This window comes from Abramis brama, assembly GCF_963993115.1.
Source record: "Abramis brama genome assembly, chromosome: 2".
NCBI lineage: Eukaryota > Metazoa > Chordata > Actinopteri > Cypriniformes > Leuciscidae > Abramis > Abramis brama.
In genome coordinates, this window is record NC_139964.1 from 18,496,851 (window position 1) to 18,517,945 (window position 21,095).

Consider the following 21,095-nt stretch of genomic DNA (forward strand, 5'->3'; position numbering starts at 1 on the left):
AACACTGCTTAGTTGTGATATATGACAGCGCTGAACGCGTCCGACTCTGGCTCAGCGCCAGCCAACGCGCGAGAGCACAGTTTGAATCTGGCAGTTATGCGACGACACTGAACAGAAATAAAAATCCCATATATGAGACGTACCGCTCAAAAGTTATAATCATGCGGCGCCCGAGTGCATTTGACCGGCATAACATCGGCATATGTCAGACTGACCGGCCGGTCGCCGGTCATGGCCGATCACGTGAAAATCGGCCAATTCCGGTCACCAGCCGATCAATCGGTGCATCTCTACTTTATTCTGCTCTTTCAAATCCTGTAGGAAAATTAACAGTCTTCATAAAGGTAAGTGATATTCTGACAGCTAGTAATCCTCGAACCGGCTTCTGCACTGTACAATTTAAAGGGATACTCCACTTTAAAATGAAAATTCTTTCATCATACCCAGATAGCACACGTACGTCGGGCCGACGTTGGCCCAACATCGAGCGTCGGCCTCCCTCCCTATAACATCGCAAAGGCGTCGGCCAGGCGTAGGCAGATCTCTTGTCAGTCAGTGCTCTATTTCCCAGCTCCGTTACGTCGGCTTTAGGTCGGCCCACTATACGGGAGGCCGATGTCGCGTTGTGCTTGTGAACTTTCAAGTCGCTTTCAAACACTGGAGCGGCCGCGGCGCAGAGTTGCCATGGAAACGCCGCGGGACCACTGCGACTGGTAAGCAGGAAAACTCCCTCTCTCGCTGTTGTTTTCAAATTCACTGCTTTCAGGTGATATTAGTCTCTAAAATCACACGGATAATACACACAACTGTTCTTGACACTTCTCTTACTTGTAATTGATACGCTTATGTTGAATATTTACTTTTATAGACATGGCTTTGTGTCTTCGGAAAAAGTCCGTTAGCATCTCAACCGTTTTCAGAAGAGGTAAGTTAAGCTAAGTTAACGTTAACTCGGTTGAGCTTTTGTTTATGAAAGTTTGGGCTTTTAATCACCTCTTATGTGTATATGAGGGGTTTTGTAAAGGTTTTACTTGGAAGTGAGCTAATTTATTTTACACAAACGTAAACATAAACGTATGTAATCGGTGACGTCACTTACATGGAGAACTTACACTTACACTTAAGTTACATGGTTGAAACTAGCTCAATGGTAAACAAATATTGATAAAAAAAATGTTCTGTGATTTCAGCAGCAACAAAATAACCCATAACAGAGGGAAAGCTCCACGACTTCAACATTTCTGAAGAAAGCTACTGCCGGAGAAGTAGGAAATACAGGTAGGTAGGTAACGTTAGGAAATCCAAAAAGAATTAATTACTGATTTTAGGAAATAGAGGCCCCCTCTTCCCCTTACTATCATAACCTATTGAGATAATACAAGAATACAACCTTGGCACAATAATTGATAGTAAGCTATGTTTTGAATCACACACTGATGCTGTTTGTGCCAAAGCCCAGCAGCGAATGTATTTTTACCATAGACTGAGGAATTTTAACATTGACCCCACTTTGATGAGAATGTTTTATTCTTGTTTTATTCAGTCTGTTTAACCTTCTGTTTTATCTGCTGGTTTGGTTCCTTGTCTACAAAAAACGATTAGAGAGTATTGTTAGGACGTGTAGCAAGATTGCAGGCTTTAACTTTCCCCCTCTCTCACACATTTACTCCAACAGAGTGGCAAAGAAGGCACTATCTATTGCAGCTGACCCTAGTCATCCTTTGTCCTGCCAGTTCAAGCTACTTCCCTCAGGCCGTAGGTACTCCATGCCCAGATGCAGGTCAAATAGATTCAGAAACTCATCTCAGAAAAGCATTTCACCTCTGCTGTAGCTTATATATAATATAGCTTAGCTATAGCTTCTTACTTGTAATAAACCTGGCATTATATAATAATATTGTTGGCTCTGTGACAAATGGTTTGTTGTGTTCCTAGATCCTTAAATGTTGATGCCCTGGCCTCCACCGTAGCAGAGTTGGGCGGATCATCATCTCTAAGGCGCTATGAACCATATGATTAGTAAGTCAAACTTCAAACATACACTAATGTCTAACATGCACTAATTGTGTTGGTAAAAAAATTATGTTTTGAAAGAAGCCTCTTATGTTCACCAAGACAGCATTAAAAACAATAATATTGTGAAATAATATAACAAATTTTAAATAACTGTTTTCTATGTGAATATATTGTAAAATGTAATTAATTCCTGTGATCAAAACTGAATTTTCAGCATCACAGCTTCATATGATCTTTCAGAAATCATTCTAATTTGATGATTTGACGCTCAAGAAAAATGTATGATTATTACCAGCTTTCATTTTCTCAAAGGCGTAGCAGAATACCCAGGGCTTGGTTTACACCTATCACAATTTCTAGCCACTGGGGGACCATAGGCAGGCTAGGGGAACTCATATTAATGTTAAAAAACCTCATAAAGTGAAATTTTCATACCATGCAACCTTTAAGTGTTTTCTACCAGTTTTCTATGTGAGGAAAACGCTTAACTGTACATAGTAGTCTATTTTTAATTAGTATGGCGTTTACAGAGTTATTATTTTAATATCACTGTCTAAGTATGCGTTAAGTCACGTTCTGCAAGTGCAAATCTCTAAATTCAACTTTGGACTTGTATTTTACAGGGGACAAGTTCTCAAATTCACATCTTTATGCTCTTGAGTTTTGCTACTCTTTTACTTTCATAAATAACCTTCCTGATAATGTTCGGGGCTCAGACACACTCTCCCAATTTAAATCTAGACTAAAGACACAACTCTTTAGCCAAGCATTCAATTAACACATCTCATAATCTTGTTTTACAGTTAATATGTGATGAAATAGTAAAAAGTGCACATGATCATCTTTTGCCTGAAATAATATGAACTGCAGCTATGCTAATCTTTCTCCTTTGCTTCCCTGTTTCTATCTCAGGATGCTCAGCAAGTTCACTAGAGATTATAGCAGCTCCAGTTTGGATCCAGCCTCACTTGTGAAGACTTCAGATGATGGCAACTATAGATGGACACAAAACTGCCAGATATTAAGGTGGGGTAAGCGATATTTCAAAAACGCTGTTGGACACTGTTGATATTTGGAATGAACCCAAACAAACACACCCCTCTCTTCAATGCTCCACCTCCAAAACTCACCAGATTGCCCAGCAGCCGCATCACCTTTTTGGTGTAAATAACTAATTTATGTTATTGCATGACCTGCTCAATAAAAGCGCAACACTAAGAACGTTTCAGGAAACACGTTTTTAATTATGATAAGGGCTGGATTTCCCGAAACCTTCTTAACGCTACGTCGTTCCTAAGTTATACACTGTAAAAAAATTGCTGTAGTTTTGCAGCTGTTTGCCAGTAACTTACTGTAGATTTAAATTTATGTTATTTACTGGCAACAGTTTGTTCAAAGTTAAATGAACATTAAACATTAACAAGTCTTTGTCTTTAAAGAATAAAATTATAAAATAACAATCTAATGCAAAGCATTCTGGGAACCAGAAATCTTCATCAACATTTTTCTGTTTTTTTCCTTCAGATTTTGGTTCCTAGAATGCTTTGCATGAGGATGTTATTTTAGTTTTATTCTGTAAAGATAAAGACATGTTAATGTTTAATGTTCATTTAATTTTGAACAAATTGTTGCCAGTAAATAACATCAATTTAAATCTACAGTAAGTTACTGGCAAGTAGCTGCCAGTAATACTGTAATTTCTACAGATTTTTCTAACAGTGTACCTTAAGCTGTACCTTATCGTTAATACGTGTTTCCCGAAACGTTCTTAGTTAATTGTACCTTCTGTAAGTCATACGTTCGGATATTTCCCCACCGGTTAATCAAAGTGTGACAACAGCGGTAATACCATAATAGAAGTGACGCGCATGCGATGCGGCGTGCTCGTTTTTCCAGGCGCGCATATGCCACAGCGAGATGAAAACATCTCAACTTTTCAGAATGCCACTGTTACCGGTTTCAAATATATAGTAACGGCAGTAACAAAAAGATTCTTTTTTTTTACAGGGGTTCACTACTTTCACCTCTTGATGTCAGCCTGGAAAACAGAATCAGTTGATTAGTGAGAGAAAGAGCGAACTGCCATCTTCAGATCCCAATCTCAATATCTTTATTTACAATAGTATCAAATCAGGGTATTAAAGGGGTCATATAATGGTACATGCACTTTTACAAGTTGATTGTACTGAAATGTGTGTTGGCAGTGCCTGTACACAACCATCATAAAATGATAAAAATCCATCCAGTGTTTTTTTTTTAATCTCCTTATATGTTTGACTCTCACTGAAATCAAGCCGTTCGACCGTGTGACGTCACACGGTCGGACGCCCCTCCCACGATTGTGATTGACAGCTGCAGCGTTTCAACACAGACCCGCCCTCGCTCATGAGCGAGCTGTCAATCATAGTCCGCGTGTCATTGTTGATACCCTCACTGGAGCGCTGTCTATGAGCATAATGGCGTCTGCGATTGTTCTTTGGTGTAATAAGGAACACAGCAGTCATTTGGATGTTCCTAAATCCGAGCCGTTGAAGATGCAGTGGCTGAGTTTTGTTTTTGAAGGGATATGCCCAAAGGATTGACGCGGGGATTCCCTCACGGGGATTCCCCACGATCGTCTGCGCTTTCCTGTTTGCGTGAATCATTTCACACCAGACAGCTTTACAAACGAGAAAAAACGGATCGGTACCAACGTGTTCCTGCTGAACCTCCAGAAGTGAGTGTGATGTTTTATTAACCTTTATATTAATATTTATATTAATCTTTGCAAATTTGCAAACCTTGCTGCACGCTTCATGATGAATGCATCTAAGGTTTACACTCCGGATACATTACGGCATGTTTTCTATGTACGACGTTCTCAATATAATTCATAATCCCACGTTTATAATGAACAACGCGTGGTTATTGTGTTAGAAACGGTGTACGCACAGAGCAGAGGGGCGGGGTGAGCAAAGCTCATTATCATTTAAAGACACATGCACTGAAACGGAGTGCTGAAAACAGAGCTGTTTTTGAGCAGGTGAAATTAGTGTTTTCTTACAATACTAATGAGAATTTTTAATTAAAGTATATTACAAACTTTTAATTTAGACCCTAAAGAATCATATTAGCTTGTACAAAAATGGCATTATATGACCCCTTCCCAGATAGCAAGCACATTTGGGCCGATTCCGGCTGAAATGCGTTACTGTCGGCTCAGTGTCGGCATCGGTGAAAAGATAATGGGCCAGAGTCGTGCCGACTGTGTACACAACACTTCTGGCTGACATACGGCTTTTTATGAAGGGCCAGTGTCGGCTTAAAGCAGTTTTACTCGCGCTGGCTCATATACGACTTTTTATGAATGGGCCAGTGTCGGCTAAAAGCAGTGGTACTCGCGCTGGCTCATATACGACGTTTTATGAATGGGCCAGTGTCGGCTAAAAGCAGTGGTACTCGCGCTGGCTCATATACGGCGTTTTATGAATGGGCCAGTGTCGGCTAAAAGCAGTGGTACTCGCGCTGGCTCATATACGGCGTTTTATGAATGGGCCAGTGTCGGCTAAAAGCAGTGGTACTCGCGCTGGCTCATATACGCCGTTTTATGAATGGGCCAGTGTCGGCTAAAAGCAGTGGTACTCGCGCTGGCTCATATACGGCGTTTTATGAATGGGCCAGTGTCGGCTAAAAGCAGTGGTACTCGCACTGGCTCATATACGCCGTTTTATGAATGGGCCAGTGTCGGCTAAAAGCAGTTGTACTCGCGTTGGCTCATACACGGCTTTTTATGAAGGGCCAGTGTCGGCTAAAAGCAGTGGTACTCGCGCTGGCTCATATACGGCGTTTTATGAATGGGCCAGTGTCGGCTAAAAGCAGTGGTACTCGCGCTGGCTCATATACGGCGTTTTATGAATGGGCCAGTGTCGGCTAAAAGCAGTGGTACTCGCGCTGGCTCATATACGCCGTTTTATGAATGGGCCAGTGTCGGCTAAAAGCAGTGGTACTCGCGCTGGCTCATATACGGCGTTTTATGAATGGGCCAGTGTCGGCTAAAAGCAGTTGTACTCGCGTTGGCTCATACACGGCTTTTTATGAAGGGCCAGTGTCGGCTAAAAGCAGTTGTACTCGCGTTGGCTCATACACGGCTTTTTATGAAGGGCCAGTGTCGGCTAAAAGCAGTTGTGCTTGCGCTATAACTTACGGTATAGCTGTGTGTATTTACCATCGGCCCGAGTTCGTTTTGTCACAAGCGGGCCACTTGAAAAAAAGGTCTTGGCGGTTAATTTAAATCCTGAGGAAGATCCTGCAGGCTGCAGACGCAGACCAACGTTTTCGAGAGGAATCATTCATCTGAAAAAACGAGTAAGTAGCCTAATTTAATTAATTTGTTTTTATAGTGCTGTTTGATGTATTAATTGTAAAGATAATTATAGTTTTTATATATCTATATATATATATCTAACGTTAGATCAGATGTTTACGATGATAATACGTTAGGCTAACGTTACTTCAGAATATCCATTCGGTCCCGGAGAGTGTTGATGAGCTACCGCCTACGGTCTCTTTTTAGGATAAATTTTAGGGTTTTTTTATTAGAAAAACTGCTGTGCTGTATCCACTGCACTGGATTTTGGCTAATGAAATGATATTGAGTTATATTCCTGTGCTCAAATTTAGTCAGTCAATTCGTCTTTTTCAACGAGTGATTAGTTCATAGGAGTCGAATCATAGGAGTCGGACTACGCTTTCGGCGCCATAGTTCTCTATACAGGCGACTCTTTCTGATTTGATTCACTAACCTCTCAAAAGAGTCATTTATTTGTGAATCGAACTACATTGACCACAGTGTACTACACCCGCGGAGACAACGTGTAGGCTACAATCTGAAATAAAAAATAAGATTTATTTGGTTTTAACACTCCTGTGGGGAACTCCGAAACGGAAAAGCGTTATAGATACATAAGAGAATCTGCAAAATAAGTGCAGCTTCTTAATTCATTGTCTTTGGCACGTCTTGTGTTCTTGAATGTGGCGTAATCTGCTTTATTTATTTATTTATTTATTTATTTATTTATTGCGTAATCTGCTTTAGAGCAGGTGCATTTTAGAGTTAAAGAAAAATTTAAAGCGTAGGCTATATATCACTGTGTAATGTTATTAAAATGGTAGTTCTTAACATTTTACTGCAGAGGGGATGTTAACTTACAATGATTGAACGAACATCTGAACGCACTGTTTGGAATCTGACACCAACACTTTTTACAGATATTTTGGTAACACAACAATAAGGTTTCATTTGTTAATGTAGGTTTAACTATTACATTAGTTAAGATGGACTAAGAATGCACAATACTTAAAGCATTTATTAATCTTAGTTCATTTTCATTTTGACATTTGTTAATGCATTATTAAAATCAAAAGTTGTATTTGTTAAGATTAGTTAATGCACTGTGAACTAATTTTTATTATACATTTTTATTGTATTTTTATTAATTAATGTTAACAAAGAATAATAAATACTGTAACCAATGTATTGTTCATTGGTAATGTTAGTTAACACATTAACTAGCCTAATTTTAACAATTGAGACCTTATTGTAAAGTGTTACCGATATTTTAAACTGCTGTGTGAACTCTGGCAACAACATTTGTTAAACCTATGTGCTTAAACTAATGCTTAAGATGTAATATTGACCTCACAATATCTATTCCTTTATTTAAAAGGTGCAGTTCAGAGAAACCCTCACAGCTAATGCTGCTGAGATGAAGGTCGAGGGATCACGGACTGGCAGCAGATCGAGGGGCAGACATAAGATAAGTTTAAATCTATTTAAAAACACACACCTCTTTAACCTAGCATAAACATAACACACTCTCACATTTCTAAAATTTACACCTGTTAAAGGATTGTTAGGCTGCATAAATTCGGTCAACCAGAACCGGAAACACTTCCCATAACAACGAATGTACTTGTTACATCGTAAAAAGAATGGCATCTTCGCTAATGTTAGTCTCTCTGTCTCAGTCTTATCCCAAGGTTACTGAATTCAGCCAGATCTAGTCCATATTCAGACCAGATGATGGACCTGGACCCTCAGATGACCACAACAGCCCTGAATGCCAGACGAGAACATCACAACTAGACGAGACCTAGACACAAACACCGTGAAGACGTCTTTGACACAACAGTCCTCGGCACAGTCATCGGATCAGATCCACGAGAGCCAGACCAGTCCTCCGCACAGACCCAACGGCCAGCTTCAACTTTTTTTTTGTGCAAGTACAAATATCTATTGTACAAGTTCTCAAATTCACATCTACATGCTCTTTTGTTTTGCTACTCTTTTACCTTGATGTAATCTTTTCCAACCTTCAAGCAAAAGGAGCTGAATAAAATACTCTGAATGATATCAATCCACAATCTGACTTGTGAAGCGGCTTGGAATCCTAACACACACCATGTTTGTTGTTTGATCAGAGGAGAACTGGCCCTTCGACTGAGCCTGTTTTTCTTTCTCCATTCTGTCACTGATGGACTCTGGCTTGCTTAGTTGGGGACACTTATTCTTAATAATATTGATCTGCCTGCATTGACACCATTATATGAGAGCTGAACGGAGCTGGACGATGACATCACTGTTTTCCGCAGAGCTGCTTAATAATGAAAATGAACTCTTTTTATAACTGATATACTTTATACAGTTATTGAACAGAACTGAATCAACACTGAACTGAATTCAGCTGAACAATGACACTATTTGCTTTTTAGAGCAGCTTTACAGCCAAATTGAATTGTTTGCATCATTGATCATTGTCCTGTTTAACCCTGTAAAGCTGCTTTGAAACAGTCATTACTGTATATAGCGCTATATATTTAATGGTGACTTGACATTTGCAAAAGGAATTTATTTAGTGTTAAAGAGAGTGAAAGATAGTTTGTGTGTGAAAGAGTGATGTTTTTCTTTTAATCATATACAGTAAATATAATTTACTTATTATTTTGTAGTTTAAAAATTGTGTTGTAAATAAATGTTAATAGTGTATTTGTTCATTGTTAATACATGCTTATGTTAAAGTGGATTTGTTAATTTTATAATAAAAACCCTTAATCTTTTTAAATGGTTGAATTTGTGTTTCACTGCCAGTTTCTGGGCCACATCTGGCCCGGGGACCCAGCCGACTCTCAGCCAGATCTGTCTTACAGTGCCTGGGCCAGACCTGGGCCATATCAATAAATAAAGAGTCATTTTACAGGGTGTGGGCCACATCTGGCCCGGGGACCCAGCCAACCCTCAGCCAGTTCTGTCTTACAGTGCCTGGGCCAGACCTGGGCCATATCAATAAATGAGAGTCATTTTACAGTGCCTGGGCCACATCTGGGCCGGAGGAAGTTGTTTGAGTCCAGTTTGTATTGCGCCAGTTTTGGGCCGGGGACCCAGCCAGAACTGGGCCAGAATTGAAGCAAGGATGAGGCCCAGAGGTGGGCCAGACAAATTTTGCTATGTGGGTTTAAACAGTAACATTCCCTTAATGTAACCATGTTTCAGTTTGTTAATGTCAATTTAAACATGTCAATAAAGTTTTCTTCATATATCAGTGTTTCTCTTTAAAACTCACATTCACAAAATACTGTCTTTGCAAAAATAAATATCACTCTCTTTAAAGTGCAATAATAAATGCAATAATATCACAAGGATAAATCATGCTTGTAGCTATATAGTTATACATATTTATGGTTATTTGTTTTCTATTAAAATTCAGAAATGCATCATCTCACTAATGCAATTATGTGAATTAAACACTCTCTGGCTGTAAATGAATATTTCAATGACTTCAGAGTCACAACATGAATAATACACATAGGGAAAACTGTTCAACTCATTGTTAAACACAGATCAGACAGCTAACTGCTTCTGTAACTTCAGTATTGAATCTCTTTTAAGTTTTAAACAACATATCTCTCTTCTATTAACATTTACAGAATATTTATAACATGTCAGGATACCCAAAAACTCGAAATAAAGCCTTACTAGAGAGTGAGGACACTAATACACCGTCTCCCACATTCAGAGTCTCAATACACTCGCGTGTAACAGCCGCGAGCGCCATTGTTTACACAAGCTTTCTCCCGCGATTATAAACGCGGCTCTCTCACTCGGCTTCACACATCAAACATTCAATAACAAACTCATCACAGTTATAATACATCTCTTACACTTTAGGAGGAAACAGTCCTTATTGTCTTTTTTTTTTACAGTGTACGAACCTGGAAAACAGAATCAGTTGATTAGTGAGAGAAAGAGCGAACCGCCATCTTCAGATCCAAATCTCAATATGAGAGAAAAGGAAGGCGTCTGTCACTTTAGACGGCGCGGTGCAACAATACTCGCACTTTGGTTCCGGTTTCTTTGGTTCCCCCCTAATTCATATTGTTCAATACAATAAAAGTTGCGATTCTAATGAATGCTTTCAGATATTATAATGACATATATATCATATAAAATATTAATTGTGTTACCACATAAAGGTGTATCACACACTCCCCAACAAATAAAAGTGGCTCCTGACACAAGATATTCTGAACAATTTCACTCTGAACATTCACACATTTTTTTTTTTTTTCAACACAAAATATTTCAAATATTTCAACTCTTAATTAATGTATCCTATCTGTCTAATAAGGTGTGTGCTAGATATCATTGGAGTATAGAATGTATGTATGTATGTAATCGTCTCTCATGGCTTCTCATCCACAGTGAGCTGGGTACACTACAGGTAGGTACGGATATGGTGGCATGGACAGGGGTTGGAAGTGGTGGAGGTATGGTCTACTGAGACACTGGTAAGTACGCGGTACTTGCTGGATTTCAACTGCGCTCACAGTGGGCTGTGGGTGATAAGCGGGTTGACCCAGGGATGGGTAAGTAAACACACATTTCGGCCGTCTCTCTCTCATAGACTGTCTCAGTGGGACCTGATGTTCAGGTTGTGGTGTGGGGACGTTCTCTTGATGGACAGCATACAGTTCCTCTTGAACAGTACCGGGTTGCTGTTGCTCCACACCCTGTTCATCCTCACTGGATGTCTCCTGTCCCTCGTCTCTAACTCTCTCCCTGTCCTGTTCAGGTTCTGCATAACTAATTTCTCCCAGGTGTGTCTTACTTTGGTCGGATCTGTTTTGGCAGTCAGGATTCACATGCGGCACAGGTAAGTAACTCCCAGCTCTTAGCTTTTCCATCGGCATTCGCAACCAGTAACGAGGCACGCTTTCCTCTTCCTCAGAGTCACTTAATTCTGGGTCCTGTGTCTCGTGTATGAGTTTTGGGATGTCTGAAGCTCTCTTCTTTCGCTTTTGTGACTCAGCTGTGTTGGTCGTCGGGTTCTGAGGTGGCTCTACAGGTAGATCGTTGACTTGCAACAGGAGGTTCCTGTGTAGAGTGCGAACTGGTCGGCCTCCCGCCTCTGGGCTTACTTTGTAGACAGGATTATCTCCAACCTGTTCTCTCACAATGTAGATAATCTGCTCCCAGTACGGTCTAAGCTTTCCAGGCCCCCCTCGTTCACTCAGATTGCGTACCAGGACTCTGTCCCCAGGCTGAAGAACAACACCTCTGCTTCGTTTATCATAGTATGTCTTGCCTTTAGAGCTGGACTTTCGACTGTTTGAGTCTGCTATTCTGTATGCCTCTACCATTTTTCCTGCCCATTTCTCAGCATATCCTTTTGGTCCATTCGTTTCAGCTCCCTCATCTGTTATGAGACCGAAGAGGATGTCCACTGGTAGACGAGGATGTCGGCCATACAGCAAATAGTGTGGGGAGAAACCTGTGGCCTCGTGCCTTGTACAATTGTATGCCTGGAGTACATGGGGTAGGTGGTCTTTCCAATTCTCTTTCTCTTTCTCTCCCAAGGTGCGGAGCATCTGCAACAACGTGCGATTGAACCTTTCTGCAGGATTGCCCTGGGGGTGATACGGAGAAGTTCTTGAGTGGGCGACACCAGCTAAGTGCCTGAGAGTTCTGAAGAGTTCATTCTCAAACTCCCGACCCTGGTCATGGTGTAGTTTGGCCGGGTACCTGAATCTGGGAATGAAATCATTGAAAAGTCTGTCAGCCGCCGTCTTGCCAGCCTTGTTCCTGGTGGGGTAAGCTTGTGCAAATCGGGTAAAGTGATCAACCACAACCAGGATATACTTGTATCCACCTCGGCAGGCTTCCAGGTGAAGGAAATCGATACACACCAACTCAAGGGGCGAATTTGATGTAACACTTCCCATTGGTGCTCTTTCATGTGTGGCTGGCTTCTTCTGTAGAGAAGGTCATTCTCTATGTGTAATCTGCTCCACTCTCTTAACAGCCTCCTTGCGTGTGTGTCCATTCTCTCTTTGTCATCCTCTGTTGGTGGTGTGTCGTTTTCCTTCAGCGCCATCACTTTCCCAATAGCGGGGTCTTTTCTTTGTTCCCTCACAAGCTCATCATGACTGACTTCCGGCAGAGTCTCAACTTGAGATTGGCTTCGGGATGTTAGGTTGAGGGCTGCCACCCAGGCCACGTCTCCTTGTTGTGCTCTCCGGCTTCCTTCCCATACAGCACATACCGCCTCCTCCGATATCTCTTCCGAACATCCAGCCATGAAGGTGTCAATGTCCAGTGGGCAACGTGATAAGGTGTCGGCATCGATGTTGGTTTTGCCTGGCCGGTATTTGATATCAAAGTTGATATCGGCCAGTTGCCCCACCCACCGGTGACCAACTGCGTTCAGTTTGGCAGAACTCAGGATGTATGTGAGGGGATTATTGTCCGTAAAGACGGTGAAATGTGGAGCGTAGAATAAGTAGTCACGGAACTTCTCACATATTGCCCACTTCAATGCGAGAAATTCTAGCTTTCCGCTGTGTAGGTGATAATTTTGTTCCGCTGATGTTAGCGTGCGTGACCCATACCCAATCACCCTCATCTTCCCATCCTGGTTCTGATAAAGAACTGCACCGAGACCTTTTTGGGAGGCATCTGTGTGGAGTGTAAAGGGGCGGTTGAAATCTGGATACGCCAGCACTGGGGGTTTGGTCAGCCGGTCCACAAGGTGTTCAAGGATCTGTTGGTGTTGCATATTCCACTCTACTGGAGTACGGGAGGACTGCTGATTGCCTTTTGTTTTTCCTCTTGACGGTTTGGTCGGAGGGGTGCTGGGCTTTGACTGGAGCAGGTCATACAGGGGCTTGGCTATACGTGAGAAATCCTGCACGTATGTCCGATAGTAGCTCAGAAATCCAAGCAACTGCCTGACGTCCCCAACTGTCTGTGGAGTCTTGTCTTTCAGGGCCCGCACTGCTTCAAGGTCTTTGGGGTCCATTTTGACTCCTTCCGCTGACACCAGCCGGCCGACATACCGGACCTCCTTGCGGAAGAGCTCGCATTTCTCCGGCTTCAGCTTTACCCCATGTCGTTGCAAGGCTTGGAGGACTCTGCGTAGCACCTCCACATGCTCATCAAATGACCTGGAGAAGCACAACACGTCGTCAAGGTAAGGGATGCAGCATTCATCTCTCAGTGTGTCAAGCATACTTTCCATGCTCCTTTGAAAAGCCGCTGGGGCATTCGATAGCCCAAAGGGTATTCGAACCCACTCATAGAGCCCCCACGGAGTTATGAATGCGGTCAGGTACCTTGATCCTTCAGCAATAAAGCCTTGGTGGTAGGCTTTGCCCTGATCGAGGATCGAAAACCAGGCATATCCCCCCAGGGAGTCGGTGAGGTCCTGAATTCTGGGAAGAGGGTGACGGTCCGGCACGGTTTTGTTGTTGAGGAGACGATAGTCGACACACAGGCGTAAGGACCCATCCTTCTTTCTCACACAGATGACAGGAGCTGAATAAGGTGACTGGGACTTCACGATCCACCCTTTAACCAACAGCTCCTGGATGTACTCCTTCACTTCCCTGTAGAGCGGTTTTGGGATGGATGCATAGGCCCTCTGAACTGGGATGTCATCCTTAGTCCTGATCTCCATCTGTAGGGAGGGGATGCACCCTATGTCGTCACTGTCACGAGCAAATGCTCCACATTCCTCGTAGAGCACTTCCTTGACTGCCTGTTGATGTTCAGGGCTGAGGTGACTGATATCAACAGGAGGAAGCCAGGACTCAGGTGGAGAGGTGCTGGGAGAAACGACAGCCTTGACCTCGACCGATGTCATCTTTCTTGGCGTGGGATCAGCCTGATGTGACTCTGGTGTATCAGCCTCAATGACCTTGATAATGTTTTGGATGGTGCCTAGAGTGGTTCTCCTCGGCAGGGTGATCTCATGCTTTGAGTGATTGGAGATGGGCACCTTAAAGGGCACCTATTATGCCCCTTTTTAGAAGATGTAATATTGGTCTTGGGTGTCCCCAGAATGTATTTGTGAAGTTTCAGCACAAAATACCCCACAGTTAATTTATTATAACCATTTGAAAATGTCATTTTTGGGGCCTGTTTTAAAAAGAGCTGTTTTGGCGTCTACCACTTTAAATGTAAATGAGCTGCATATCCCCGCCCTGCTGGACCCAGATGATGAAGAGACTCCGGCACAGAATAAACACGAATGAGAATGGACTAAACGTCTCGGAATGGTTATTTGATACATTTATGTACTTACAAAGTTTTAATCGCGTCCCTTTTGCCATTATGGATGTGCAACACACACACACACACACGAACTGTGATAACGTTCGCGCAATTTTTTGAAACTACACACACACACACACACACACATACATACTACTGTGTGAAGTACAAACAAATTTTTTTATTTATTTCTTAAGGGGAGGGAGATAGACGTTTATATAGCCTACTGTCTATGGAGATAGAGCAGACCTTAATTTATTTACATTTGGAAATGCTGCAAAAAATTGCCTACGTGACATTAAACTGTCTGACGTTGTTTGTTGAGACATCCTATGACGACGACAATAAATAGCTTTAGATGCAGTTGTTGTTGAACTGGCTGACATCGATTGAAATGACTATTTGCTCAAAAATCATAAAATACACTTACTTTTTCTGGAGGTGACGTTGGATCGCGAATTAGGCAACGATCCACACTCTAGGATTAGTGGTGCCTTTTCTTCATAAATAAAATCCATCCGCTGCGTTTTCAGTGGCTCTGATGTCAGTGAAGATTATGTCCATTCTTACATCCCACAACACACTTCTTAGGAGACATTACCGGCTGTCGTTGAAACAATGGAGGATGCAGATCACCGAGGGCGGGGTCTATGCCAAAACCAGATGTCAATCAAATCACGTCGGTGGGGCTTAGCTCATTTCTACGTCACAATGAGGAAAATCTAGAACAGGGTGTTCTGAGACAGTGCTTATGATTTATTGAGATAGTAAAAAAACTACTGGGTGGATTTTTATCATTCTAGGGTGGTTTTGCTCACACACTGCCAACGCACATTTATGTTCAAACACCATGTAAAAGTGAATTTTGCATAATAGGTGCCCTTTAACATAAGGTCGTCGGGTGTTATTAATTTCCAAGAGGCCTTCTCCTACACTCAACTGCTCTAAGATAGCGCTTCCTTCTGTTGGTTCATATAGAACAATGGGGTTCGAGACATCAAAGTTTGGTGGTACTCTACACCATACATGGACTGTTCTGCCAGGGGGAATGATGGAATGGTCTTGGCCCACTCTTATAGTGACTGGATCACAGTATGTTTTAGGAGGCACCTGGATGGAATTTACAAGGGCCTCCACCTGTTCCTCCTCTATTCCGAAGGCACTGCGGAGAAGGCTGACCACTGTTGCAACTGCATCGCCTGAGGACTCTTTCCTTCTGATGATCTCCTGGAGTACATTGGCTCCTAGAAGGGGCTGGGGCAATGGCAGCGGGCTGACCAGGAAAGGGGCCTGTATAGTTATATTTGGGTCTTCATTCCCGGCAAGATTAACAGTGAGCTTAACCCATCCAGTGTAAGGGACAGCATGGCCAGTGACCGCATAGACGCCAAGTTCTTCCTCTAAAAGCTCAGAAAGAGGTCTCAAGATATGAGTAGGAATGTGGGTGTCAGTCCATTCTTGGTCAATTATGCTCACTTGTGAGCCTGAATCAAACAAGACTGTAGCTGGGTACCCGCCAATCAAACATTTCAGCAGACTTTTTTTTCCAATTAGGGGTGCTTTGCAGGCGATGTTACTCTGGCTGGTCAATACATGTGAATTTTGCTGTTTGTTTTGCTTGCTTGTTATTTGTTTGTTATTTGTTAATGTTTGGGACTGAAGCTGCTCACCGGTCTCTGGGCGTCCCTCGACAAAGACCGAGCTCCGTTTCCCTGCACCCTGACTCGTTGAAGGCATCCCACTGCTCTGTGTCCTGCCTCTCCACACACAAAACAATGGTTACACTCCTGCACATTCTGTTCTGTACATTTCGGACATCGAGATGTTCTTCCTCTCACCTGGACTATAGATTGTCCCAGCTGTGGTTGGAGAGGTCTGTTAGAGGTTGGCTGAGAAGGAGGGTAAGGCAATCGAGTATTTTCTGTCTGCTGCTCCATCAAAGAAGCCACCATGCGTGTCAGGGTCTCTACCTGAGAAGTGAGCTGTTGTATTGTCTGGCGATTTTCATTGTCTGATGGTGTATCTCGTGCCTTGTTGTTGTTGTTAAGGTCTCCCGTCTCAACCTTGGCGCTGTGTGCTTGGGTCACCTTTTGTCGGGTGGGTTGGCCCAGTCGGCGCTGGTGCTCATTCTCATCACTTAGTATTTTCATGACCTGGCGAAGGATTTCCTCGTCCGTGACTTGACTGTTTGAAATTAGAGGTCTTAGTCTCTGTCGGAGGTCAGCGTGTTTTGTCCCAAAGCCCTGGTAGATGGTATGGAGGAACACTTCCTGGATGGTCTTGGGATCATATGAAATGTCTGCACTGGCCTGTCGGGACTGGAAAAGGATTTTCTGCTTGAGCCCAATCATGCGGTAGATAAACTGCTGTGGTGATTCTTGGTCTGATTGCCTGGCGCACATTAATTCCTGGAACATCTCAGTCGTTGCTTTCTCTCCAAGGTGGGACCTGAGGAAGCCTTTGAGTTCAGATACTGTAATTGAGTCTTTGTTTACAAGCATATCTTTAAAAGCTCCTGGTTTGATGATCCTCAACACCCCTCTCACCACTTCTGCTTCAGCAAAGCCCTCTTTCACTCCCTCGTCGATTTGTTTACTGATGTTATTGTAATTTAAATCAGAGTTCTGATCCCCAACCTGACCACCATGTACTTTAAAGTCTCTGCGCTGCAGGTAGGAGAGGTCTTTCAGTAGTACTGGTCTCTCTGAGTTCATCGATGGCATGTAGTGTAACTCTGATTCACCCTGGTGGAAGTAAGTTGTGGGTGATGTGGTCACTGTACATTCTTGTCGTCTCAGTTTCTCACCCAGCTCTTCATAGACTTTTCTCAGTTCTTCTAATGACTGTGTTGTTGTATTGGTATGAGTGCTAGAGTGAGGTTGTGTTTGCATAGCGGTACTGTTAGGGTGAGAATGAAGTTGTGATGTAGGGTTTGGGACTGTAGTGGATGGACTTTGACTAGGTGTAACGTGTGTGCTACCATCACTCAATGTACCCACTGGAAAATTCACAGGAGCATCAGCATTAATTACTCTACCTATCAAATCATTTAAAACCAACAACTGACCCATACCCTCATCCTCCAATCCTAGCAAGGTATCAGATTGCATGTAAGAGACTACATACTCCATGCAGCTTTCTTCATCATTCGCATTCAACTCTTCTTCATTTTTACTGTTGTTAATTGCAATGTCTTTTGCAACCTGATAGATGTCGTTACTTGAGAGTCTGAATAGTTGTTTCTTGATGGCCCACACTAATTCTTTACGAGCTGACGACATGGTGTATAGTTCTGATGTCCCCTTGTGGTTTGTGAGTTCAGTAAATCAACGATGTAGTGTCTTAATAAGTGGCGTGTGTGTGTGTGCGCGCTCGTGTCGACCTCCAGATCACAAATGAGATCTCTGATGCTGGCGTGCGATGACCACTGGATCAGCGTGTAGCCCTCCGGACAGTAGCGTGCGCTGGCCCCACGGCAAGTAGCGGGCGCTGGCCTCAAGATCAACAGTGCGGCTCCCAAGCGAGACGGAGATCCCTTCTCTCTTTGACCTCCCTCCTCGGACACCCACGGGTTGGCTCCTGGCCTGCAGCAGCGTCTTGTCACCTTGGTCACGTGGTTCTTGTATCTCTGGATCTGCTCCCCCAATGGTTGTGATGAGGAGAGATCCCGGACGAGCCCCCACAGTTTGTTACCGGTTTCAAATATATAGTAACGGCAGTAACAAAAAGATTCTTTTTTTTACAGGGGTTCACTACTTTCACCTCTTGATGTCAGCCTGGAAAACAGAATCGGTTGATTAGTGAGAGAAAGAGCGAACCGCCATCTTCAGATCCCAATCTCAATATCTTTATTTACAATTGTATCAAATCAGGGTATTAAACAGTAACATTCCCTTAATGTAACCATGTTTCAGTTTGTTAATGTCAATTTAAACATGTCAATAAAGTTTTCTTCATATATCAGTGTTTCTCTTTAAAACTCACATTCACAAAATACTGTCTTTGCAAAAATAAATATCACTCTCTTTAAAGTGCAATAATAAATGCAATAATATCACAAGGATAAATCATGCTTGTAGCTATATAGTTATACATATTTATGGTTATTTGTTTTCTATTAAAATTCAGAAATGCATCATCTCACTAATGCAATTATGTGAATTAAACACTCTCTGGCTGTAAATGAATATTTCAATGACTTCAGAGTCACAACATGAATAATACACATAGGGAAAACTGTTCAACTCATTGTTAAACACAGATCAGACAGCTAACTGCTTCTGTAACTTCAGTATTGAATCTCTTTTAAGTTTTAAACAACATATCTCTCTTCTATTAACATTTACAGAATATTTATAACATGTCAGGATACCCAAAAACTCGAAATAAAGCCTTACCAGGGAGTGAGGACACTAATACACCGTCTCCCACATTCAGAGTCTCAATACACTCGCGTGTAACAGCCGCGAGCGCCATTGTTTACACAAGCTTTCTCCCGCGATTATAAACGCGGCTCTCTCACTCGGCTTCACACATCAAACATTCAATAACAAACTCATCACAGTTATAATACATCTCTTACACTTTAGGAGGAAACAGTCCTTATTGTCTTTTTTTTTTACAGTGTACGAACCTGGAAAACAGAATCAGTTGATTAGTGAGAGAAAGAGCGAACCGCCATCTTCAGATCCAAATCTCAATATGAGAGAAAAGGAAGGCGTCTGTCACTTTAGACGGCGCGGTGCAACAATACTCGCACTTTGGTTCCGGTTTCTTTGGTTCCCCCCTAATTCATATTGTTCAATACAATAAAAGTTGCGATTCTAATGAATGCTTTCAGATATTATAATGACATATATATCATATAAAATATTAATTGTGTTACCACATAAAGGTGTATCACACCACAAGCACACCGTAGGTCATGTGACAAAAACCAACCGATCAGCTTTGGCCTTTCCGTAACAACATGGAAAACTCGGCCGAACAGCCAATCATAGCTGTATAGGACGAGTTTTTATTTCTCATCTCCATAAATATATCTAGTAGTAAAGCTAATGCAAGGGCTAGAAATCAATTAATCCTTTGCTGATACTTCCTCGTCATCATGGAGAGCGCAGTTCATGGTTGCATAGCAACGACAGACGCCACGGGAGCGCAAGTGCTTGTAGAAAGGAGAGAGCGCTTTCCACACGTTTTTAGACGCGATATGTGAACGGCTCCTAATTCAGGATAAACTGAGAATCTATTTGGTTTAAAATCATTTTTGTTTTGTTTAAAATGGAGACCACGATAACATACATCAGAATAACATGTTTCAGTCTACTTAAAAAAAAGATACTCAATTGAATCATTAATTCAAACACTTTTAAAACCAATTAATTCAGTGTCTCATTCATAAACACCTGGGCTGGGTTTCCCAATAGCGTTGTCTCTTAGCATGCTACGAAGACTCTTAAGGTATAACTTAACTAAAGGTATACCATTTATAGGCGTGTTCCCCGAACCATACCTTAGAAAGCTGCTAAAGATATTCCTTCTTACGTGTGACGTTACCCAGTGCTGCCCGTGGCAATGGTGCTGAATCTGCTGATATCGATGGCTCGAGAATCAATTATTCTCTCGTGCAGGGGCTGCTTCACTGCGTTAACTGAGAAAGCGGTGTTCTTTATAAAAGCAATTAAGAAATGTACGCGGGTTGGGTGAAAATAAACACTGACATTATGGATTCGGATGGCAATAAAATCACAGACTTACCCCTGTAAATGTTTAAAATACCATACGAACCCATGAGAAACAGTTAGCATCTACTTACAATTTAACTGACAGTATGCCTTCACTGGCCTTTGAAAGCACTCCGCGGACGGCGCCGTCTTTTAGCACAACTATTCGCTGTATCGCTGCCATAGTTTGAGCAAACTCCCCACAACAATCATTCCCTTTAAATAGACTATTAAACCTATTACACTATTAAATGGTTTGCCAGCTGATGTACCTTTGATTGTTGTTAGATTTTTAATTATATTATCCAGTGTAATGACAATTTTATTCTTAGCTTTAGTCCTAACTGCTTTTTCTCATTGTTTTTCACTCTGTTACAGGTTGCCAGGAAGAATCCTTCTCTACATTGTTGCTGTTCCTTTTTGATCCCTTTTCTCCTGGAGTTCTTTCTGGTGTCATTAAAATGTCTTAACTTGAATTGTGTCTGTTCATTATACTAGAGACAGTTACACACAAAATTAAGAAGATATTTTTCAATGTCAGTATAGCCTACTTTTTTCATATTGGATAGTCAAGTAACTCCAGGGCTGTATATATGTACATAGACATTGAGGGGGACAAGTCCTACACTGCAAAACATGCTTTTCTTACTTAGTATTTTTGTGTTGTTTCCAGTCCAAATATCTAAAAATTCTTAAATCAAGAAGCATTTACTAGAGAAGTAAAAAGACATAAGAAATTCTATTTTGTTTTCAGATAAACAGAGTAATTT

The 21,095-nt window shown here is 42.0% G+C and overlaps 1 long non-coding RNA gene across 1 annotated transcript; it reads left to right on the top strand.

Moving 5' to 3' along the window:
• The first annotated feature begins 447 nt into the window (after nucleotides 1-447).
• LOC311077865 lies at nucleotides 448-20,820 on the top strand. Its single transcript, XR_014605017.1, has 5 exons — nucleotides 448-925; nucleotides 1,191-1,278; nucleotides 1,936-2,019; nucleotides 2,929-3,047; nucleotides 20,704-20,820. It is a non-coding gene; the product is annotated as an uncharacterized lncRNA (long non-coding RNA).
• The last annotated feature ends 275 nt before the right edge of the window (nucleotides 20,821-21,095 follow it).